The 25,707-nt window shown below is 35.9% G+C and overlaps 1 protein-coding gene and 1 long non-coding RNA gene across 2 annotated transcripts in view; both read left to right on the top strand.

The window, feature by feature from the left end:
- LOC145723448 (uncharacterized) overlaps positions 1 to 25,707 on the top strand; it is a 1,060,322-nt gene that overhangs the window by 475,845 nt on the left and 558,770 nt on the right. The window lies entirely within an intron of this gene.
- Positions 13,396 to 25,707, top strand: part of LOC145723449 (uncharacterized) — a 92,174-nt gene continuing 79,862 nt past the window's right edge. The window contains exon 1 of the long non-coding RNA XR_014148510.1: positions 13,396 to 17,827. This is a non-coding gene — a long non-coding RNA (uncharacterized LOC145723449). The remainder of the gene's footprint in view (positions 17,828 to 25,707) is intronic.

Genomic DNA, 25,707 nt, shown 5'->3' with positions numbered 1-25,707 from the left:
TATCTTCTCCCATTCTGTCAGTTGTCTTTTGGTTTTGTTGACTGTTTCCTATGCTGTGCAAAAGCTTTTTATCTTGATGAGGTCCCAATAGTTCATTTTTGCCCTTGTTTCCCTTGCCTTTGGCGATGTTTCTAGGAAGAAGTTACTGTGATGCCCCTCTTTCATTCCTGATTTAATAAATTGAGTCTCTTTCCTGCCTCCTCCTTTCTCTCTCTCTCTCTCTCTTAAAAATTTTCTTGGTCAGTCAAGCTGAAACCTGATTAATTTTGGTGATCTTTTTAAAAAACCCTTTTGTCTTCATTCAATTTCTCTACTGTTTCTACCTACATTCTGATCTTTATTATTTCTTTCATTTTGCTTGATATGAATATAGTCTGTTTTTCTTTTTTTAGTTCTTAAGGTAGAAGTTTAGGTTAATGATTTGAGATATTTCATTTTTTTTTTTTAAGGTAGAGATTTACAGCTATAATTCCCCTTTAGGAAATACTTCAGCTGAATACCATGTTTTTGTTGTTGTTGTTTTTATGATGAAAAAATTTATATTTAGATTTAACCAGCTAGACTCAGTTTAGATGATCTCAATTTTATTGGCAACAACCAAAGCATCATAGTCAGAAGCCAGTTGAACCTATGCCTTCTTCCCTCCATCGGACCTGATCAGGGTGTTGACCTTGGCCACGTGAGTGTCATAGAGCTTCTTCACAGCCTCTTTGATCTGGTGCCTGTTGGCCTTGACATCCACAATGAACACAACTGTGTCATTGTCTTCCATTTTCTTCATGGCTGACTCGATATGCAGTGGGAACTTGATGATGGCATAGTGGTCAAGCTTGTTTCTCCTGGAGGTGCTCTTTCAAAGATATTTGGGTTGCCTTCAGAGAGGCAGTGTCTTGGGCCATGGGAAGGTAGGTGACATGCAGTTTTTGTGTGTGTGTGTGTGTGTGTGTGTGTGTGTGTGTGTGTGTGACTGTGGATGCCTTTCAGCACCGCTTTCTTGGCTTTCAAAGGCTTTGTTTTGGCTTTGGCTTTGGGAGGGGCAGGGGCTTCCTTCTTTGCCTTTCGTGCTACCTTTGTGAAAGGGATTTTGAATACCATAAGTTTTAAGTGTTGTTTTTGTTTTAATTCATAGTAAAGTATTATCTAATTTCCTTTGTGATTTCTTCTTTGATCTATTGGTTATCTATGTGTGTTAATTTCCAAATATTTGTGAATTCAACAACTTCCTTCTGTTATTAATTTATAATTAAACTGTTGTCAGAAAAGATACTTTAAGGGTGGCTGGGTGGCCTAGTCGGTTAAGCATCTGCCTTTGGTTTAGGTCATGAGCCCCCTGTCAAGCTCTCTGATCAGTGGGGAGTCTGCTTCTCCATCTGCCCCTCCCTCCACTCATGTTCTCTCTATGTCATTCTCTCAAATAAATAAATAAAATCTTAAGGAAAAAAAAGATACTTTATATGATTTCAGTCCTTTGAAATTTCTTGGGTCTTATTTTCCGAACTAACATATGGTCTATCCTAGAGAATATTCCATGTACACTTGAAAAGAATGTGTAGTCTGCTGCTCTTGAGTAGATGTGCTTTAATTCTAGTTGGTTTCTGATGTTGTTCAAGTTTTCTATTTTCTTATTGTCAAATGTTAATCTTATGGAGGATCCCTTTGTTGTGACAAGTCACATGCCACAAAGAACACTGTTTTTGCTGAGATTCAGCCATTTTTCTTGAATCAGTGGCCCTGGAATTATTGCAATCTTTTGTTTAATTTCTAGAGTTGTGAAAGTGTTGCTTTTCATAATTTTTCCAGTGTTCTTCCTGCTTAATGGAGAAGAGAGAGAGATAATATATAAGTTCTTCTTTGGGACATTGTATGTTTCTTTCCTACCATAACCAATATTCAGTCTTGACCTGTCCCTTGTCCCTTACTATCTTCATAACTTCAGCAAATTCTCAAGTTTTGTATTTCAGAATCTCTATTTGTAAAAGGGGTACTATAATGCCCACTTCATAGAGCTCTTATGAGGGCAACATGTCAAACAATTAGTAGAATGTACCTGAATGCAGTACATGCCAAGGAAATGATAGCTTTTAGATGTCACTACTTAAAGGAAACCCTTTCTTTCCCTTTCCCAACAGAGGATGGTACAGAAGTTTCTTTGTGTCCAGATTTCCAGACTACTCAGACTGTTTAGTGATGTTGATTTTAGTATACAACAATGTGGGTACATGTGGTGGTCTTTCTCACACTTGTGAATTCTTTTGCTGAGTCACTGGTCATGTTCAATTGGATATTTACCTGCCCTACTCACTTTGAAAGCTGCAGATCACATGGTTCTGAGAACTTACAGGTTTTACCAAATAGAAAATAACATTGATTTTTGTTTGGGATTGAGTTTTTTTTAAAAAGTGCATTTCTCAGGGCACCTGGGTGGCTCAGTCATTAAGTGTCTGCCTTCAGCTCCGGTCATGATCCCAGGGTCCTGGGATGGAGCCCCACATCGGGCTCCCTGCTCTGTGGGAAGCCTGCTTCTCCCTCTCCCACTCCCCCTGCTTGTGTTCCTCTCTGGCTGTGTCTCTCTCTGTCAAATAAATAAATAAAATCTTAAAAAAAAAGTGCATTTCTCTTTCTATGGTTTCTTTTATTCATCAGAACATACTGGCAATTGGATGTGATCTGCTATTGTGCATTCCTAAGTTACCTTATATGTCTGGTAAATTAGCCTTGGTCTTTTATACTTAAAGTCTACTAAGAGTCTTGTGACACATACAAAACTTGACCATTTGTCATTTTCAGTGAGAATTCCTCCTTCCTATTTTCCTCCTCTCTTAAGTATAATGTTTACAATAGGGAAATCCCTGTCTTTCATTGTAGAAGTCAGAGGAACTCCATCAACATCCTTGTAGAAAGAATATATGCACTTGATATGGACTTGCTTTTCAGAACATTTATGTCTGGAACTGAATTTGTAGCAGCTGAGGCAAAATCAAAGTGCTGGTTAAAATCTGTGCATTTGTGGACTCAGCAGCAGTTTGCCAAATGATGGTGGAAGCATTGTTCTGGATAATTATTGCTTTTGGCCTTCTAGAACTGCTTCAGTTTCTGCTCATTTTCCAAAACGTTTCCTTTTATAGTTGGTCTATCATTGGTCCCCATTTCATAGAACTAAGAATCCCATTAGATGAAAAGGTATGCATAATCTGGCCCACCCTTCTTGGTAGCTTCATTATTTTGCCTGCTACTCTAGCTTAAATACTCTGTGCCTCAACCACACTGAATTTCATGTTATTTTTATAAGTAGCAAGTTCAGTTTTCAATAACACCTGTATTAGTTTTATGTTATTGACATAACAAATTACCACAAACTTAATGGTTTAACCAACATTTTTTTTTAATTACAGTTCTGTTGGTCAGAGGTCTGATCCAGCTATCACTGCACTAAAATAAAGATGTTAACAGCATTCTCCTCCTTTCTTGAGGCTCTGAGGAATGAACCATTTCCTTGCTCATTTGAATTGCCGGGAGGATTCAATCCCTTGTGGTTGTAGGACTCAGGTCCCTGTTGTTGGGCTGGCTATAAACTAAAGGTCATTCTCAACTTCTACAAGGCCACAGAATTCTTTGGCTAATGGTTCCCTTTACCCATTTTCAAAGCCAGTAATGGCAGGTCAAGTTCTTGTCATGTGTCCCCATTCTGAGCCATCTTCCATCATTGTGTTTCTCTTTGACCACAGCCAGGAAAGGTTCTTCACTATTAGGACTATGCAATTATATATACATATAATACAGGATAATCTCCCCACATCAAAGTCTATATTCTTAATCACATCTGTAAAGTCCCTTTTGCCATATAAGTTAACATATTCACAAGCTCCAGACATTAGGCAATGGACATCTTGAGGGACCATTATTCTACCTACTACAGTCCACTCTTTGGCTTCAAATGATTCACATTCTTCCCACATAAAAAATACATACAATTCATCCCACATCCCAAATCCTCCAAAAGTCTTGATGCGTTACAACATCAACTCTAAGTCCAAAGTCTTACCTAAATCTTATCAGCTGAAAAATCTCAAATATCATTATCTATATCATCCAGATTAGGTATACTTGAGGCTTTGATAATCTGTCTTTGGCATATTTTCTCCCCATCTATGGGCATGTGAAACTAAAGAGCAAATGATCTGCTTCCATAATATGTGATGGGACAGATGTAAGATAATACTTATAGACATCCTGGTTGAAAAATGGATAAAATGGAAGGAGAAAGGAGTCACCAGTCCCAAGAAATTTTGAAACTCAACCTGGAAAACTGTATTAGATTTCAAGACCTGGGGATAATCCTTTATAGCTTGTGGCTCTACCCTCTAGCCTCTAGGCTCTCCGCTCTGAGTCATTCTTCTTTTTCTCATAAAAGGCAGCAAGTGTTTACAGCTGATGGTTTTATCAGCTTGTTTCCTGCCAGTAGTATTTGGAAGGGAGGGTGTGGTGGTGCACAGCTATGGCCTCCTTTTATTTGGGACTCCTTGTTCCTTTTGGTCCAAGGTGGTGGTGTCTCTGCTTGTATAAAGTACTTAAGAACCTTGAGAGTCTCCTGTATATGTCACTGTGATTTATGTCATTAGCAGGAGGATTGTCCATAGCTCTTTCCTAGATAATCCCATTCTTATTTTTGACTTTTGCTGAGATAGCTGAGGGAAAATGCCCTTAAACTTCCTAGATCCTTTCCTGGTTTAAATGAGAGCTGTGATCCACACTTTTAGTCTGTTCAAAGAGCTTTTCATGTAACTGAATACTTCGACCCCTTGATCTTTCTGAGGCAAAAGTTTGTAGAGCTACATTCCTGGGTGTGTTTTGTTTGTCTAGAGCATGCTTCCTAACTGTGAATCTCTTAATTTTAGCATTTTTTGGGATCTGGATAGTCTGAAAGTTTCTCAAATCCTGAAGTTCTGGTTCCTATTCATTTGACATTTTTTTTCCTCTTAAATTCTCATATTTTTACTCTAAGCCTCAAGAAGATCATCTAACACTTGTTTAGAAATCTCCTCAGCTCAATATCCAGGTTCAAAACTGACCAATTTTCTTTTCCACATAACTGCAGGACAGAGTTCCACTAAGCTTTCTGCCACTATATAACAAAGGATCACCTTTCTCTAGTTTCTAGAAACATGTTTCTCATTTCCTCCTGGGCCCTCACTGGAAGTACCTTCTGTGTCCATATTTCTAACAGTTTATTCATGATGGTTCATATATCCTCTGAGCAATTTAGTTTTCATCTACCATGCTCCTTACTTCATTCTGAGTTTTCAACAACAGAGTCATCAGTATCCATATTTCTTACAATAGTCTGTTCAAATCACTCTAGACGTTTTCTGTCATAATCCTCATGATAGATGAACGAGAAAAGAAATATTAATAGATTACAAATTTTAAAAACTGACAAATACCTTAAACTTCTAAAAATCCAGAAAATTAACATGCTATTTTTGTTAATAAACTGCCTAAAAAACCCCTGTAATACTTTTCTCCCCCACAACTTGGTAACCTACCCTGCAATTATCCCATCATATTCCAATAATTTTATGATATCAATTATATTGGAGAGAAGAAAAAGATAATTTGGTTATTCCTCTAACATCAATGATTTTTTTTTTAAAGATTTTATTTATTTATTTGAGAGAGAGAGAGAGTGAGAGAGCACAAGAGGGGGGAGCGGGAGAGGGAGAAGCAGACTCCCCGCTGAGCAGGGAGCCCGATGCGGGACTCGATTCCGGGACTCCAGGATCATGACCCCAGCCGAAGGCAGTTGCTTAACCAACTGAGCCACCCAGGCGCCCTCAATGATTGTTTTTTGTTCTTATTTTTATATGTTAGAAATGTTTATGTCTCACAACTTGTAATTGGAAATGTCATGTAGAGTTTTAGAATTATTATAAGTTGGCAAAAGCTTTTTCAAGTGTTTTCTTATCTGAATTGTAAGATTTCAGGGCACATAGAGTTTTCCCTTGTATTTTCCAATCTCAAGTACTATTTGAATTGTTCATGGTCATTAATCAGCTTGTCATTGATTCACTATAGCTATATATTATGGGGATTTTTTTGGGTTAGTGTCACTATTTTGTGTCAACTGAGAAATAAATATATTTCCCATATGTTAATATGACTTCACGTCTCTTCATGAATTGGATTATAAAAAAAATACCAGAGTCTATTCAATGTAACAACCATTGATTTAGTGATGAATATATTTATACAGGAGGTTTATCATTGGAGTATATATTTTTTAGGCCATTTCAGTTTCGAGGTGGCATTTTTGTAAATAATTTCAAGGAAATGCAGTTTTCATAAGAATAAGATGCAACAGATATACTAAGATATGACCTCATATACTGTAATGCATCAAATATGTGACCTCACACATAGAATACTCCCTCTTTGTAGTACTTCTACAGATACAGAAATTCTGATAAATTTTATTTTGTATGATTCTCACAAAATATTTATTGTGATCATAATTGTATAAACTGCATTATTGAGTATAGGTAGAAGAAAACTTCTGTTTTGACTAGCTGACAATAAATGTAGAATCTTGCACCAACAGTCTTATATGTATGATTAGTAGAAGAATTTTCCATGACTAAATTCTGGTTCAGTACATTTCAATCCTTTTTATCCTCTCTTATCCATAGATTTATTCCTAGATGCTATAGAGTATATTCATTTGCACTTCCCAGTTCTCACCTTTATGTCACGATGCCAGGTGAATCATCACATCAGTAGTTGGCATATAGTAGAGTGGCTAGCAATAACTTAACTATACATATATATAAATATATATATACATATATATGCCATTAGACTCAACCTAATCATATTCTCAATTTAAATGATCTTAAGTTGGATCCCAAAAGTACCCACAGGCGTTCCAGTGCCATCAAGTAGGAGGAGAATTATGATGGAGGGGAAGACAAGGTAAAGAGAAATAGTAGTCAGCTGATCTTAGTTAAAATATTTTACTTCAGCAAATTTCACAGAAAGATTTGAACATGTGAACATATTTTTAGGACCTCCCCCAGGTCTTGGAAGGGGTGCAGGCAAATAAGGGACCATAACACTTCAAGAAAAATTCCCTCTTCTAAGAAAACTCATCCATCCTAGGCCTTCTGTAACTCAGTTGATGGCAGCTCCATTTTTCAAGTAACTCAGTTCAAAGAACTTGAAGTAATTTTGACTTATCTCTTTCATTCAGTTTCTATATTTATAAGTAAATCCTTCAAAATATACTCAAGACTCCAAATGTTTCTTCCCATCCCACTGTATCATTGTGAACCGAGCTGCCATCAACTTTCATTTATATTATTTTAATAACCCCCTAATTCATCTCTCTTATTTTACTCTTACTGTCTTTCAGTCTACTCCCAATATGGTGATTCAAGTGCTATATTTAACATTTGGTTATGTGTAAGTCAGATCATGGCACTTCTCTGCTTAGCACCCCTGCGTGGAGCGTCTTCTTAAGTAAGAGCCAAAGTCATTATTGTCACCAAAAGGCCTTCTTAGTTCTTGACCTCATTTCCCTTTACTCTCTTCCTCTTCTTTGCTGCTGCAGCCATGCTGGTCTCTCACTTCCTCAGACATGCTAGGAAGTCGTACAGCTTGTAGTCTCAGCCCTCACAGTTCCTACTGCCTGGAGTGACCATGTTCAGATATTCCCAGGGTTGTTTCCTCACTTCCTTCAGGACTTTATGCAAAAGTTACCTTAATGAGGATTCCTCTTGCCTTTTCTACTATAATTTCCCCCTTGTATTCTGCCACAGATTCTTCAGATTACTTTTCTTGCCTTAATTTTTAGTAATTATCATTTTCTAAATGAGTATGTGCTTTATTTTTATTTTTTCATGTATAATCTATATTTACTACTAGAAAATAAGCTCCATGAGGCAGATATGTCTCTTGTTTATTGTGCCCCTCCCCCCAATGCCTAGAAGGATGCCTGGCATAAGGTAGGTGTTCAATAAATATTTATAAATGAATATTCATCAAAAAGGAATGAATTTTTGACCTGGGGAATACATAGTCATTTTTTGTTTATCAACCTCTTGGACTGTTCCCAAGTCCTTTAAACTGGAATTAATAATATTAATGTGTTACCATAGTATTTTGCAATGACCTATAAAATATCATAATCCTGATGGAATTGTACTTAGTTGTTTAGCATTCTTCTTTACTCTTTACAATATGAATTCTCTTAGGTCAGGGTCTGTGTTATGATCATTTTCATATTCTGAGTGTAGAGTCTATTGACTATAACTGGTAAGAATTTGAATAATATTCATTAAAATAACTGTGAAACTAAGTGAATATATTGGCTAAATGCCAGTAATAAATTTTATTCTGAGGCATAGAAGTAAAGGTTGTTCTTTCCTTGAGGGAGAACTCCAGATAAAAAAGACTTGACAGGACAGAATCTTTAATTGGAAAACCCAAGTCAGAGAATCCTTGGGAGTTTATGCTCAGCAAGAAAGTAGCACTTTAGTTGCTACAAAAGTTACAATCAGAGAGGAATCCATAATGGATTACTCAATTAAACCAGATGTTTACAAATCCTGAAGCATGTAATAAAGGCAGTCTTGGGCATAAAAGGCCTTTTAGTATTTTTCATGTCAAAAGGGGAGAATAACGAAACGTTCTAGAGATCCTCTTCATTTGTGGATTGCATTCCAGAGAAGCATCTCTCCAAGTGTATAAAGAAAATTTTGTTCATAGGGTATTGATAAGGTTATGTAAAAAGAAATGAAGGACCTATTAAGTGAAATAAAGCTAAAATTATTTCTTTATTACAGGATTTCCCCCAGCCTTTAATATGTGTTGTGATTCACCAAGGAGTAGATACAGAAGCCCACATTCTCTAAAAGTTTTTGTTTACAGAATTTTCTTATTTTTGCTTATTTTTTCTTTGGCACCTTTACGTCTAAATATTTTTTAGGGGTGGCTCCACAAACAGCAAATCTTGATGGGACATATGGTTCTGGGGAAACGGTGTCAATGACAAAGACCCTGGCTTTAGATAATGTTCTTCATGGGTTGACACCACATGTTGTGACAATAAACCAGCAAGAACCATCATTTTATGGCACAAAGCCTTAACATTCATACCTATTCCTGAGTCATGTATTTCATTGGTACATTCAACATTTATTTCCCTTTAGGAAGACATGTCAGCTGATTGTTCAAAGGATCGTCAAGTGCTACGTTAAGGTGAGTTATTCTGAGAAGCTACTTTATACCAGAGTAGTTCCCCTATGGATTCCAGTGGTTTGAAACTACTGCAGTCACTTTGCCAATGATTGTAGGTATTTTCAGCCACTGTGATAAAAATATTTGGCAAATATGAAACATTTTTCTGTTAATCCTATTTGGGACTATCCGCATTCTCATTACATTGTTTGGCAGAGGCTGTTTTTTCTCCCTATGAAATATTCTCTGTATCTGGAATATTCTTTGTATCTGAAATACTGCACAAGACGGTACAGCAGCTGTGTGAGAAGCTGGTTGATTTCAGAGTCATCTCCAACCTTGTGATTGTCCAAATTCCAAAATAGAGTGAGTGTGATTATAGCCTACATAAAAGTTACAGGCTACAGAAGGGCTGGCTCCAAATCAAATGCCAAATGATGCCACCATGTATTGTACTTTAGACTTGTCTAAAGCTGAACATGTAGAAAACACTTGATTTAATTCAACAAATATTTATTGAGTACCCATTATATACAAAATAGTTTGTTTCATGCTAATCCCTGGAGCAAAATGACAGTCTCAAAGTTTAATCAGCAAAGCATTTATTGGACACCCACCAGGATGCTTCCCTTCAATACCACTATAATTCTATGTAGTGAACACTTATCCAACCCATATGAGCAGCAAATAAAGATAATTGCATGGATGTAATTGGGAGAGGATTAGTAATGCTGACAGCCCAGTCACTGTAATTTCACATCAAGTGCCCTTTTGATAAATCTACATAAGAGAAGTCAGACATGGTTTTGACAGGGGTGGATCCTGACAGGAATATGCCAGGAATTTTACCAGTTATAGATCAATAGAGAGTGAAAGGTTTAAGCTGAGGTTATCATTTTTAAGAGCTGGTAGGGAACATAAAAGAAAAATCCAACGTCCGCAAGGTGAGTGCTCAAATGAGTCCAGGTGTAAAGAAAGCTAGAACTGTCAGATGCTGTGATGCAATTCAGGAAAGGGTTCAGGACTGAAAATGGAATCAAACTATACTTAATATTTGATAAATACCAGCAACTGAATAAAGAGATGAACCCAAGTTAGGACTGGAAACCAAGTCAGAAAATCTAGAAAAAATACTAAAGAGAACAACATGAGCAAAAGTTAATGTGATTTTTTTAAAAAAGATTTTATTTATTTATATGAGAGAGAGAGCATGAGCAGGGGGTGGGGAGAGGGAGAAGCAGACTCCCCACTGAGCAGGGAGCCTGACATGGGCTCATTCCCAGGATCCTGGGATAATGACCTGAGCCGAAGGCAGATGCTTAACTGACTGAAGCACCCAGGCACCCCTAATGTGATTTGAATGATAGGAGAAGAGGGACCTAGGGGGAGGACAACATTAGAGTTTGCTCTTTTGTTTCCATGTAGAAATTAATGCAAAAAAAGTCTGGCTTTAGGGACTCCTCAGGAAGTTTAGATGAAAGATTAAGACATATGATTTTTTTTCTTTTCTGAAAATGAGCCCCTGAGTAAAGCAATCTGTAGTTGTACCCATTCCATCATCTAAGCAGAAAAGAACAGGGTCCAGGGGGGTGTGTCCCATATGTTCTGGTTCATCTGGGGGTGTTGGCAACAGATCATTCCAGAGAACTGAGGTCAGAAATTTACACTCAGTATCCCTTCCTCACCTATATTTGGGCATGTGACTGCTTTTTCTCACTCACTAGAGGAGGGTGGTGGCTCTGTGATAAGGTAGACATGCTTGTAGAAGAATAATAAGGATCACCTCAGGCTTACTTTCAACTGTGTGCTCTAGAGTCAAAGTAAAAATCGCACTTAGATCTATTTTTGGCAACAAAGATCGTTGCCAAAATACAAAGTTTGTATTGCCAGTGTGTATAATATTATGTGTTCTTAGCAGTCAAGATTTCACATGATCTCTGCATTCAGATAAAAGTGAGGGGTAAAAACTTTATTGACTTCCCCTAGTATGTGATTAAGATATATTAGTGCAATTCAAAATATATTAATTGATAGCCCTGGAAAACAAGATGGACATTTCTCTTCATCATAGAGCTTACAGTTTAGCATAACTACATATAATTAGTAACAAATACCTGAAGAGTTACAAAGGAAGGCTAACCTAGTCTAGTGAGTTAAGGAAATCTTTTCTGAGTATTTAATAGTTACACTGAAACTTAACAAGCCTTATAGTTTGGTAACAAGCAAGCTGTGATGGAATGTACTTTTTCTAGCATAGTGGTAACAAGCAAGCTGTGATGGAATGTACTTTTTCTAGCATAGTGTGTGCATCTACACACACAAAATGATGGAGCTGAGCAAAGAAAACATCCTGACATCAGAAAATGTCCATAATAGCTTCAGTGAATAAAAATCATATGAAATGAGGGTGATGTTATCACTATTGGTGGCACAAGCTAATAGTAACTGACACTCACAGACACTTGCAATATGTCAGATGTTTCTTATACCTTAATTCATTTAATCCTGACCATAGCCTGAGAAGATAGCTACTATCATCCTGTAGGCAGAGTCATGAAATTTCCCAGTGCTGATCGTCTAATCAGGTAGGCACTGCTTTCAAATACAGGTCTGATTTCAAAGCTCATTACATCTTTATCCCATATCTCTTTGCTAGTGCCTCTTAAATACACATAAAAGGAGGCACAAGGGGTTTAATGGTTGTAGCAGATGCCCTTTGAGCTCTGCATCGCATCCCTTGGCCACCTCTGATTTCAGCCTGTATGTAGCTGGGTGCAGTCGTCCAATAGTGCACTTCAAACACTCATGCTTTACTGTCTCAGAGTTGTCCCTGAAACCACAGGGATTTTCTCAGCTTGGGTGAGTTTGTGGGGGTTATAACACCCCCTGGAATAGCCCTCACCTAATGGATGAGAGTAGTCTAGTACATAAAGGCCCCAGTCCGCTCTCATTCAGAGGGATGTTTCTTTTTTTTAAAGATTTTATTTATTTATTTGAGAGAGAGAGAATGAGAGAGAGCACATGAGGGGGGAGGGTCAGAGGGAGAAGCAGACTCCCTGCCGAGCAGGGAGCCCGATGCGGGACTCGATCCTGGGACTCCAGGATCATGACCTGAGCCGAAGGCAGTCGCTTAACCAACTGAGCCACCCAGGTGCCCCAGAGGGATGTTTCTGAGACAACTTCTACATGATTCCTCAGAGGGCCTGTGGGGGATTAAGACCCAGCTGTCCACAGAGGTAACCAGCTTAATGAAATACACTTCAGTTTTCTTGCTTTTCTGTCTCACTTTCTCCACTCTTTCAATCTAACTTCCTGAGATTATTTCCCAAATAAATCATCTCCATCTCAGTCCTTGTGTCAGGTTTTCCTAACAGGGGAATTCAAACTAAGACGGTGATTTTAAGCATTGGATTTTTAAATACAATTTTACACTGCATTTCTGTTGGAATCTGTTCAGTCTTCAGCAAAGAGTAATATGATATGACATTCTACTTGTATTTTACTACCATATGGGAGTCCTCAGGTACTTCATTTAAAAAAAAAAAAAGAAAAAAAATGAGCAAAACATGCATAAAGCACAGCATAAAATCTGAAGGAAATTCAAATACTAAGAAAAGTACCATTGGAAGCATCTGTTATTATAGAAGCTCAACTGCAGAGTTAAAAGTATTAAAGGCCAAATTCTAATAGTACTAAGTATATTTATAAAGCCACCATTGTATCAAAAAAATTTTTATGCCAACCCCAGTGATTTTATATAATTTCATTGATATTTATTTGACCATCTCACTGATACCATAAAATAAAGAGTAACTTCCCATAGGCCATTTTTAATGGATGCCTCCTGTAAACAAATTTTATTTATTTTTATATTTTAAAATTTATTTTATTGTATTTTATTATGTTATGTTAATCACCATATATTACATCATTAGTTTTTGATGTAGTGTTCCATTGATTCATTGTTTTCCGTATAACACCCAGTGCTCCATTCAGTACGTGCCCTCTTTAATACCGATCACTAGGCTAACCCATCCTCCCACCCCCTCCCCTCTAGAACCCTCAGTTTGTTTCTCAGAGTCCATAGTCTCTCATGGTTTGTCTCCCCCTCCGATTTCTCTCCCTTCATTTTTCCCTTCCTGCTATCTTCTTCTTCTTTTTTTTTTTTCATATAATGTATTATTTGTTTCAGAGGTACAGATCTATGATTCAACAGTCTGACACAATTCACAGCGCTCACCATAGCACATATCCTCCCCAATGTCTATCACCCAGCCACCCCATCCCTCCTACTCCCCACCACTCCAGCAACTCTCAGTTTGTTTCCTGAGATTAAGAATTCCTCATATCAGTGAGATCATATGATACATGTCTTTCTCTGGAGGGTATTATGCTGTAAACAAATTTTAAAATGTAATTTGTGTTATTTAATTCAGTGTGTTGTATAGATGTAGCAATGATTTAGAATTTATCTGAAGTGAAATACCTCGTGATCTTGTTTCCTTCTAAAATGCCACATATTTTTCAGAAATAGTCTTCTAAGCTTTTTTTCTGTCACTCACATATATTTCAGAAGCAATTGCTGTAGTAAAAGGTTAGTCTTTGAAGGGTTTCATTGTTTTTCTGTCTCCTTAAAGTGTCAAATATAGGGACATAGAAAGAGCAAACATATTGTATTGAATGATCTATCATTCATTGGAAGGTGATGGATGGGGTCAGACTCATTCAGGCAGTAAATTCACATCCATTTTCTCAGAAAGCTTTTTGACATGGTTTTGGAAGTCCTCTCTTTATGTGAAATACTATCTCCTTCTTTCTGTTGCTCCTCTATCCATTTCCTCCTCCCTCATTTAGAAGGCAGTGAAATTTTAGTTACATTGAAGACCTTTTTAAAAATCAAACACCTGATGTGTTTAATGAAAGTCAGTGCTTTGATAATCTAGAACTTGCCAAAGAAAATGAATTACTTTGAGTTGTCTTCTCATCAAATTCATTAAAATGAGTTAGAGGCAGAGGTAATTATTTGTTTCACACACTGAGAAACAGGTGTAGATGCTATTTGGAGATCCAAATGAACATGCCAATTAGTACATTAGGTTTATGTGCAAATGTAGTCTCACTTAATTACTGTGTCTGAGAAAATTTGCCTTTTTTATGAAGTGAGTTTTGGAAAACTAGCTGTTCATTCACGAGCTATGATGATGGAATGCTAATGAGTGAAGAGAGAGTGTCTACACACTGCATCTGGACCTTTTTGGAAATGCCAAATTTGCAATGCCCTGGGTTCTGCCCCCATGATTAACACTTTGCATTATTGTATGTATCACTGGGGATATGGTACTGCCTACTGCCTTAAGCACAAAACTATAGAAATGAGTTCTGATAGAACATATATGTGTTGATGATGGGAAAATAGAAAAATATGAGATATTTTAGAGGAATTTAGGCAGGAAAGGGCAGAAAAGCAAGGCCTTTCAGATCTGATACTGCATTTCAAGAGAAAGAGAAAAATTAGAAAAAAAACATCTGTTTGAAATAATCTTGCTAAGGATTAGTGTTGAGATTCCTGGTTTTTGGTTTCTTTTCCCTTATATTTTTATTTATAATCTAATGGAAGAGAGTGAGAGGAAGGAGGCTAACTTTGTGAATGCTATCATCTGACGTATAAATTATGATATTTTTAGGTCAGGAAGATTATAAATATTCAGCAGAATGAATTTCCATGAAGCAAGCAATATATAAAATAATTTATTATTTAGAAACCTCAATTATGCCATGTAAGTTACTATTTGTGGTAATTGGTTGGCGATCTAGAAATAGCACCTCTTATGAAAAATGCTGGTCCTCTTACAACCCAGCCACTTGTTGGAGCATCTCTGTGCTTTGTTTAGGACATGAGGTTATAAGGGTATACAAGGGTTGTCTTGGCAGTGATGGGAAAAGACATGCCATTCTTTCCTGAGCAAATTTATAGCAGTTATAAATACTGGGTTTGTTCAGAGCTCTTTGCTTTTGCAGCAAATAATTGGAAATAATTTTTAAATATGATTTTTGACAATGGTATGTTTTGAAAAAACTAGTTATGGAAGTATAGAACAGAAACCAAGAAACAGACTCTTAACTATAGAGAACAAACTGATAGTTACCAGAGGGGAGGTGGGTGCGGGGGTTAAATGGATGATGGGGATTAAGGAGGGCACTTGTGATGAGCACTGGGTGTTCTATTAAAGTGTTGAATCACTAAATTCTACACCTGAAATGAATATTACTCTGTATGTTAACTAACTGGAACTTTAATAGAAACTAAAAAAAAAAAGAAAAATATAGACCAGGACATGCTAGTATAAGTTAATCTAATCTAATCCCTCTTGTTCAGGGATTTGTAGAAGCTGGCTTACCTGGTAGTTGTTACTCGGCCTGTACACAGAACAGTCAATTTTAAAAAGATTTACTACATAATATGCAGAATATTTTTTCATTCAAAAATATTACTTAAGCATCTCCTTTACTACACCTTGGGACAAATGAAAGTAAGCTCAAATCTATAATTGGTTCTGCCATCCCTCAACAAACTTACAGTCTAATTGGGAAGACAAGGCCTGGTCTCATGAATAAAACAGAGCAACTAAAAAGAAGAAAAGAAACCAGAGTAGCAGGCTATGTAATCCACATACATGAGAAATATAGTTATTTTATATGCAATTAATATTTTTTTCAGAACAGTTTTTTTCTCATAATAACTTCTTGATTGAAACAATGATGATCTTTTCTCTCTATTCTCACCATCCTTTGACTGACTTTTTGATATTTCCTAAAAAAAGAAAAGAGGGCTTTAGCTTTTCTCGGTATTTATGGCCTGTCATACTCCTTTGGTCTAATTAACTGCACATAGAATGAGAAGAGCTTAGAGTGTTGTTACCATCAACAACTTAACATCAGTCTCTCCTGTTGAACATCTCTAGTGAATGTATTTTTGTTTCCTCTGATATTGTTCCTAATCCTCTTCATTTTACATGTATGCTTTTGCTTGTTGTTTCTCTTGGCTTAGAGTTAAGTCTATGTGCTTCTTGGAAAGGAAATATTTGTTGAGAAGCTAAAAAAGCAGTAAGTAGAATTTACAGTTGGTGTTAAGTTTGATATCAGTGATATACTTCATTAAAGAAAACAGATTTAAATAGCCTCTTCAGTCTATATTAAACTTTATATAAGGTCTGAATATCTGTAGCATTTATTTGCCATATTCTAGAGCTAAAATAAGCATTTCTGAGAGACAAGACTTTGTTCTGCTGGTATAATAGTCCATTTTGTTAACCATAGGCTCCCAGCTGCTTCTTAATGAGATACAAGCATAATTCAGAGAAAAATAGACTAAGAAACCAAGACTATTGGTAGCAAACGATGTAGTAAGAGTTAGAAAGGAAAGAATATGAGCCACCAAGGATTTTTTTATCAGGCTACCCTGTGGTACACTCTTATTGTGGGCAGACACAAATTGAAATTCAACATTACATTCAAAAGTCACCAACTGTTAAATTGGCAACTTTATGATGGCAGGAGGAGAGGAGAGACCTAAAAATTCTTGCAGCTCTGTGTAAAAGGCATCTTTAGATTGATATTTGTAATATTTTAACTTTTTTCTGGATAATTAAAAAGATTTTCGATCCAAGTTGTTTGAATTGTGATTACTGTCAAGAGTGCTTAAGCCCGATAGATATATTGGAAATAGTGTAATTTTTCAAATGTTATAAATTGATCATTTTACTAGATATTTTCTGTCTTTTTTAGTATGTAATCACTCACAGGTTAGATTTGACACCTAGCCAATGCCAAATATATTTTAGTTGCATATCTAAATTGCCAAATAGACAAACAAACAGAATTCTGGTAGACAGGTAGAAGGGTGTCCACTCGCCTGAAAGATGCTGGAGTAATTAAGCTCTCATTTTGTTGAAGAAAGTCTTCATGGATGTCACCCAAAGTGAACAACAGCACTTGAAGGAGTTCACGGAGCATAAGCATCCCATGTACAGTAAGTAGGTTAGCCCCGAGCAGGTCCTATGAGATATTAGAGTTGGACTGTCACAAGGAAATGTCTGCCTTTCAAATTATCATGACGATCAGTGGAATTATATAAGGAACAATTTCAACTGAAATTAAAAGCTAAATACACGATGGACTTTTCATTTTATTGGCAAGATATTTTTAAACACATGCAGCCATCTAGATACTCATTCATTTTCTCAGGAGGTTATGCCATTGCTGTGAACAATTATGAAGGAGTAACCAGTTAGAGGTCATCTAAATTATTAAAGTAAGAAAATTTGTCACACATTTAATAAAGAATGTGTTTAAGTGAAAACTGTGTTCATTGTATTTGGTCATGTGTAATATCTGAGGTCTCTCCTCTTTGACAGTATCAACTTAAATTGAAATGAAAATGTTCTGTGTCTCACACCATTCCCATAAATCCCCATACATTAATTAGCATTCTCTGTAAGCTTTGTTTAGTCCTTTAATTTTTTTCTGTACCCCATTTCTTTGGTGCATAAGACCAACCACTCTGACATAAAGTGTCATCCAATTCATCTTTATGCAGGTAAGGAGAGTTTTACCTTCAATTCCCAAAACAGGTGGTTGTTTTCCCTTTAAGAGCCTCTAGAATAGAAATGTTATGATTTTTTTCAATAAAAATTTCATCACCTTTATACCAGGTATATATCTTTCATCTTTGCATCTGGCATTTAAAAAATCTATGTTATAGGTTAAACCGTTTTCCTTTAACTGAGCTTTATCTGTCTAGGAAATAGCAGCAGAGGCCCCTTGAAATTACTCTTCAAGTACTTGCAGAAGGTTTTGCTTCCCTTCAGGTGAAATTCTTCTGTCATGCCGACCATTTTTTGTGAAGAAACTCTATGCTCTTTCAATACATATTAAATAATTTATTCAAGTGGTGCCTCTGGTTCTGAAAAAAAATTTTTTTCCCTTTTAAAACCCAAATCTTTATTGTAATTTTTTTTTTAAGATTTTATGTATTTATTTGCGAGAGAGAGAATGAGAGACAGAGAGCGTGAGAGGGAGGAGGAGGATCAGAGGGAGAGGCAGACCCCCCGCGCAGCAGGGAGCCCAATGCGGGACTGGATCCCGGGACTCCAGGATCATGACCTGAGCGGAAGGCAGTCGCTTAACCAACTGAGCCACCCAGGCGCCCCTATTGTAATGTTTTTAATAGTTTTAATTTGCAGTGGTATTGAGTTACCCTTGAACAAAACACAGAAAATGGGGTACATTTCAGCAATAATATTCAGAATTGAGAAAACAGAAGATAGAATGTATTATAAACATTCTGAAATTGTATTTTTGAACTTTCAGGAAAAGAAGTCAGTATATCAGTTTTTTAAATCATGGGTGGGGTGTGGGATGGTGGGGCAATAATGATGATTTGTTTGAAATTTAAAACCTCTATATGAGGATCTATTATACATGATGATGTGGGATATCTAAGGACATGAAGAATGTGTAGACATGAATATGTCCATGTCCTTCCACCTAATTAAAAAGTTGGTAGAGAGATTTGGGGGAGAATTATTTGAGGCTTAATATTGTACACATTTGGTGTTTTAGTTCTAGTCATGTGCTTTCATTGAGGAGAATTGATCAGAGTGAGGTTTTAATTTATTTAGTTCATGTTTCTCATATTTGCATAAGCCAAAAATACACTTACACTCAATATCTGGTCCTGTTGTCAATATCTGAGCAATATTAAGTCAGTTTAAAGGATAATTACACAGAACAAATTTAAAGAAATCCACTATTAATAAAATACAGAGAAATTATAGTATATCCTTTGTAAAAAAGACATTTTAAAAAGGAGCATCTGTTAAAATACAGATACTCTAGAAGTACAGTTTCAAATAAATAACTTCATACCTTATAATTGTTTAATTTCTAAGCCACTAGACATAAATTGGATAAAAATTGAGAGAACACAACTACCTAATGTATAAATTGTCAGACTTGGATGGTTTCTATATTGACAACAAAATAAATTTTTAAAAAGAAACAGAGAATGTGATTCTTGCTCAGAATCACAGAGACAGCTGGTTATTAATACATGCAATATAATATATATGATGGTTTGAAATAATCTACTATTTCTACTTAGAATTATAGCATGCTCTGATGCTTTTGTAAATCATGTGCCTCAGTTTTTCAATGTAGAGTTGCCTCTAGGTAGTGCTGGGACTGCTCTGTTTTAACAATCATCAACAGAAAAATGTCAAGAACCATTTCCATTAGTATTTAGTCAGTTCAATCAAAATCACATAAAATAGGGTTTATTAAAGTAGTCAGTATCGCTGGTATAAACTGTTCTATATGACAACTGTTTTGACAGTGCTGGCTGGAATAATAATTGCAACCATTCTGTAATCAGATGTTGAGACTCACATGACATGTTAGAGAAAAATGTAAACAAATATATTTTGAGCCATATGTTTAAGAGCTTTTTAAGTCTGCTTATAGTGCTCAGGCCCATTATATATATACTTGGTCAAATTCATTTATCTATTCATTTATACTACCTCATTCCTAAAGGATTTGAGGTTTGTATACTTGATACAAAGACAAAAACCCATAAATATATCTAGTACTCTAGCCAGAACATCATTTTGTTATTCATTCAGAGGTAATACTTTGACCCAACGTGCACTGATAGAGGTGAAAAGGATTTTAGCTCTCCATTCTATTAATATCAATGAGTTTTTCAATTCCTATTGTCTACCTCCTTGACTTTCCTGTTAAATTTTATCAAGAAACAGAGACAGGAATCTTCAAAACAAAAGCTGCAGATTCAGGAAACTTTGATGTCTTCTAACAATTTGAATGAAAAAAAAATTCTTTATACAATTGCTTTTCCTCAAGAATAGGTTACTCTATTTGAAACAAGCTGAGAAAAGATATAATACATGGAAGCTTAAGAGGTGTTTGTCTAGGAAGTTAGGTTTGTAAAATCATATATAATTTCAATTTCTCATTCTATAACCTCTCTTAGACACATTATTCTGATTAATGATGTAGCTCATTAAAATTGCTCTGCATGTTCCTTAGACTTTTTGGAAATTAGTCACTTTACTATATACTAACATCAACTTCCTGAGGTCTAAGTTCTACTTATGACTCGGACACTTTTTTACCTCAAGTAAATCTTTTCATATTTAGTGGCCTGTGTTTCCATATCATTAATGAAATACTAATTTGAGGCTGCGTGTGTGTCTTTGAAATTGGTTTTGCAAGTAAAAATTACTAAGTAGAAATTAATTTCAGTTTAAGAAATCTTAAATTTTTGAAGTTTAAACAAAACCAATTCTTAAGCTTTAAGCTTGGACAAAATGTTTATTCTATTTCTAAAATGCAACATATTCTAGTAATCATTGCCAAAGGTAGCTGAATAATATTTGGTCCCATTCAAAAACTTAATATTAAGTCTTTAGAACTTCAAATGATTTATCATGTGTAAATACAGTATATGGAATTTCTCTTAAATATTTCAATTTTCTGATTGACAGTCTCTCTAAAGCACTAAATCTTAAAAGTCTAATATATGAACATAAAATATGGTAAAACTCATTTAATAGTCTAATAGTTAAGATTGTTTAATTTCAACTTAAAATCAAGTTTAAAATAATAATTTAATTATATATTTTAAATGGGATGTATTGAAGCATTAATCTAATCAATATTCTCTTAAATAGTATAAATATACAAAAAATATTCATATTAACTGAAAGTATGAATAGCATTGCTTTGATTTTATAAATATTTTTATACTTAATTATACATCTTCTTTTGGATGCTTAACCACTATACAAATGTATGTTATTTCAATCAATTTGGGGAGTACCTCCCATATAATTTGGGGTAGCCTCTCAGTTTTCTGGAGCTAATACAGAGATTTAAGGAAGACTGAATTCTTATTGAAGTTGCTCTATAACTGCCGTTTGGGGGTGGTTACATATTTGCATTCAAGTTGCAGATTAATTACATAATTTTTTCTTTACCCATAGATTCATAAATTGCTCCCGTGCTTTGATAATTTTCTTCTTTGACTCTTAAAATATGTAAATGAATTTTCTAGCTAACTGTGTAGACATTTGCATTTGTTGACTTTATTTTCTTATTTCTAGAATCACACTGATATGGCTTTTATAGTAATAATGATTAAATTTTAGACTTCTTTCATTGCTCCAGATGATTATTTAATTATAACTTTCAAGGTCATGCAAATGACATGAAAGATCATTTAGCAACATTTTCAGTATTAAGATTCAACTCACTTAAAAATTGATTGTGTTTGTACTATGCAAAAGAACATTTCCAGGAATTTAGAGCAATAAAAGGTCCATCATGATCTGGTCTTTCAGAGAGGTCGTGTTATGGAAAACTTTAAAAGACCTTGAACGAAGCTAAAAAAGTTAGAAGATCACTAGGTATATTGTGGGAATAACTGTATAGAGAAGGAGTGAGAGAGAATATTAATGAAGCATGTAGATACCTCTACTGAAAATAATTTTGAATACTCAGCATAGTCTGAGTTCTGTTCTATATGCAGAAGGAATATAGCTCTGAGAGTCATGGACTGGGTAGGTTTCTATGTAACCAGAAGCTAAAAGCTCAGGGAAAAGATAGTGCTAAAAATATAAAATGAGGGAACTCTTCATGTAGAGCTTGCATCTAAGTAATGGAACTTGGTGATTTTATACGGAAAAAAGTGGTAAAAGAGTAGAGAGATCTGATCATTAAGATTCAGGCAAGCATGAGCAGAGCAGAAGGAGCCAGGACAAGGGTCTTCAAAATAATAACCAGCTTTGAAGAAAGACAACCATGTTTTGGAGAACAGAAGAAAAATATGAAGGGTGGGTAGTGTGGGAGCTATTTCATGCTTAGAGATGAGATAACACTTTTAGATAGGTAGGATCAGAACTCAACCTCATGGGTAGAAGAGAAAAGAAAAATAGAAGCTGTAGATATAAATGCAGTGTTCTGTTTCAGTAAGCTTTGTGTTGAGGAAAATGAAAGGGATTGGATAGGAATTTGTGTGGGGGGGTCAGTAATTTGGGGGTAATGGAATGTGAGAATATTAGGAGATAAGACCCAAGGACTGAATGAAAAGGGAGTATTAAACACCAAGAGGGAAGAACTTAGGAGCAAATCCAAAAGATAAGGAGGAGTAAATGTCTAGTTAGAGGATGTGTTGAGGTGGGGATGGGGGGGTGGTCTGAGACAGGACATCCACTTCTTCTAAAGCCTGGAGGAAAAGAATAAAGGCCATATCCAGATTTTGAGGTGAAGTGAAAAAGAAAAATTTACGTAATTAATATTAGTTGCACTCAATACTATGAATGATTAGTCAGAAGAAAGGCATAGCTGAAAATGCTTTTCCTTTCTATGCTTCTAGGAATAACTGTATTGTTTTTCAACATATTTGAGAGGCAAAATGAAATCCAATAATATATTTTATAATTGTTTATTAATGATTACTATGGTACCTCTGGTTGGAATTATTGGGCAGAAACATCCCAATGCTTATAAATTGAATTAATTTTGATATCTGAAATGTTATTATTGTATCCATTTTGAACAATTTCTTTTGAAGTTTGAGATTTTATTTATGTTGGCAGAAAGAGTTGAATTTGTTGAAATGACTTTGAAGAGAGGTATAGTATCAGTAATAATCTCCAGAAGTCAGTTCACCAATAGCTAAATTAGCAAAAGTCACAAATAGGCTATTCACAAAAGATGAAATGCAAATCTACAGTAAATAAGTGAAAATTCAATCTCATAGGTAAGAAAAATGGAAAGTAAATACATTTTTAAAAAATTTTTTATTAACATATAATGTATTATTTGTTTCAGGGGTACAGGTCTGTGATTCATCATTCTTACACAATTCACAGCACTCACCATAGCACATACCCTCCCCAGTGTCCATCACCCAGCCACACCACTCCCACCCCCCTCCACTCCAGCAACCCTCAGTTTGTTTCCTGAGATTAAGAGTCTCTTATGGTTTGTCTCCCTCTCTGGTTTCATCTTGTTTCATTTTTTCCCTCCCTTCCTCTGTCTTGTTTCTCAAATTCCTTATATCAGTGAGATCATATGATACTTGTCTTTCTCTGATTGACTTATTTCGCTTAGCATAATACCCTCTAGTTCCATCCATGTCATTGCAAATGGCAAGATTTCATTTTTTTGATGGCTGCATAATATTCCAGTGTGTGTGTGTGTGTGTGTGTGTGTGTGTATGTATTTATGTTTGTGTATATATATATATATGTCTGTATATATATATATATATATCACATCTTCTTTATCCATTCATCTGTTGTGGACATCTAGGCTCTTTCCATAGTTTGGCTATTGTGGACATTGCTGCTATCAACATTGGGGTGCATATACTCCTTCAGATCACTACATTTGTATCTTTGGGGTAAATACCCAGTAGTGCAATTGCTGGGTCGTACGGTAGCTCTATTTTCAACTTTTTGAGGAACCTCCATACTGTTTTCCAGAGTGGTTGTACCAGCTTGCTTTCCCACCAACAGTGTAGGAGGGTTCTCCTTTCTCTGCATCCTTGCCAACATCTGTCGTTTCCTGACTTGTTAATTTTAGCCATTCTGACTGGTGTGAGGTGGTATCTCATTGAGGTTTTGATTTGGATTTCCCTGATGCCGAGTGATGTTGAGCACTTTTTCATGTGTTTCTTGGCCATTTGGATGTCTTCTTTGGAAAAATGTCTGTTCATGTCTTCTGCCCATTTCTTGATTGGATCATTTGTTCTTTGGCTGTTGAGTTTGATAAGTTCTTTATAGATTTTGGATACTAGCCCTTTATCTGTATGTCATTTGCAAATATCTTCTCCCATTCTGTCGGTTGTCTTTTGGTTTTGTTGACTGTTTCCTTTGCTTTGCAAAAGCTTTTTATCTTGATGAGGTCCCAATAGTTCATTTTTGCCCTTGCTTCCCATGCCTTTGGCACTGTTTCTAGGAAGATGTTGCTTCGGCTGAGGTGGAAGAGGTAGCTGCCTGTGTTCTCCTCAAGGATTTTGATGGAGTCCTGTCTTACATTGAGGTCTTTCATCCATTTTGAGTCTATTTTTGTGTGTGGTGGAAGGAAATGGTCCAGTTTCATTCTTCTGCATGTGGCTGTCCAATTTTCCCAACACCATTTGTTGAAGAGACTGTCTTTTTTCCATTGGACATTCTTTCCTGCTTTGTCGAAGATGAGTTGACCATAGAGTAGAGGGTCCATTTCTGGGCTCTCTATTCTGTCCATTGATCTATGTGTCTGTTTTTGTGCCAGTACCATACTGTCTTGATGATGACAGCTTTGTAATAGAGCTTGAAGTCCGGAATTGTGATGCCACCAGATTTGCTTTTCTTTTTCAACATTCCTCTGGCTATGCGGGGTCTTTTCTGGTTCCATACAAATTTTAGGATTATTTGTTCCATTTCTTTGAAAAAAGTGGATGGTATTTTGATAGGGATTGCCTTAAATGTGTACATTGCTCTAGGTAGCATTGACATTTTCACAATATTTGTTCTTCCAATCCATGAGCATGAAATGTTTTTCCATTTCTTTGTGTCTTTCAATTTCTTTCATGAGTATTCTATAGTTTTCTGAGTACAAATCCTTTGCCTCTTTGGTTAGATTTATTCCTAGGTATCTTATGGTTTGGAGTGCAATCATAAGTGGGATTAATGCCTTAATTTTTCTTTCTTCTGTCTTGTTGATATATAGAAATGCAACTGATTTCTGTGCATTGATTTTATATCTTGCCACTTTACTGAATTCCTGTATAAGTTCTAGCAGTTTTGGGGTGGAGTCTTTTGGGTTTTCCACATAAAGTATCATATCATCTGCAAAAAGTGAGAGTTTGACTCCTTTTTGCCAATTCGGATGCCTTTGATTTCTTTTTGTTATCTGATTGCTGAGGCTAGGACTTTTAGTACTATGTTCAATAGCAGTGGTGAGAGTGGACATCCCTACCGTGTTCCTGACCTTAGGGGAAAAGCTCTCAGTTTTTCCCCATTGAGAATGATATTTGCTGTGGGTTTTTCATAGATGGTTTTTATGATATTGTGGTATGTACGCTCTATCCCTAAATTGTGAAGAGTTTTGCTCAAGAAAGGATGCTGTACTTTGTCAAATGCTTTTTCTGCATCTATTGAGAAGATCATATGGTTCTTGTTCTTTCTTTTATTAATGTATTGTATCACATTGATTGATTTGTGGTAGTTGAACCAACTTGCAGCCCAGGAATAAATCCCACTTGGTCGTGGTGAATAATCCTTTTAATGTACTGTTGTCTCCTACTGGCTAGTATTTTGGTGAGAATTTTTGCATCCATGTTCATCAGAGATATTGGTCTGTGATTCTCCTTTTTGATGGGGTCTTTTTCTGATTTTGGGATCAAGGTAA

Source organism: Leptonychotes weddellii, chromosome 9, assembly GCF_054177405.1.
Source record: "Leptonychotes weddellii isolate Sample4059 chromosome 9, ASM5417740v2, whole genome shotgun sequence".
Lineage (NCBI taxonomy): Eukaryota > Metazoa > Chordata > Mammalia > Carnivora > Phocidae > Leptonychotes > Leptonychotes weddellii.
This window is presented reverse-complemented; position numbering and strand designations above follow the sequence as displayed.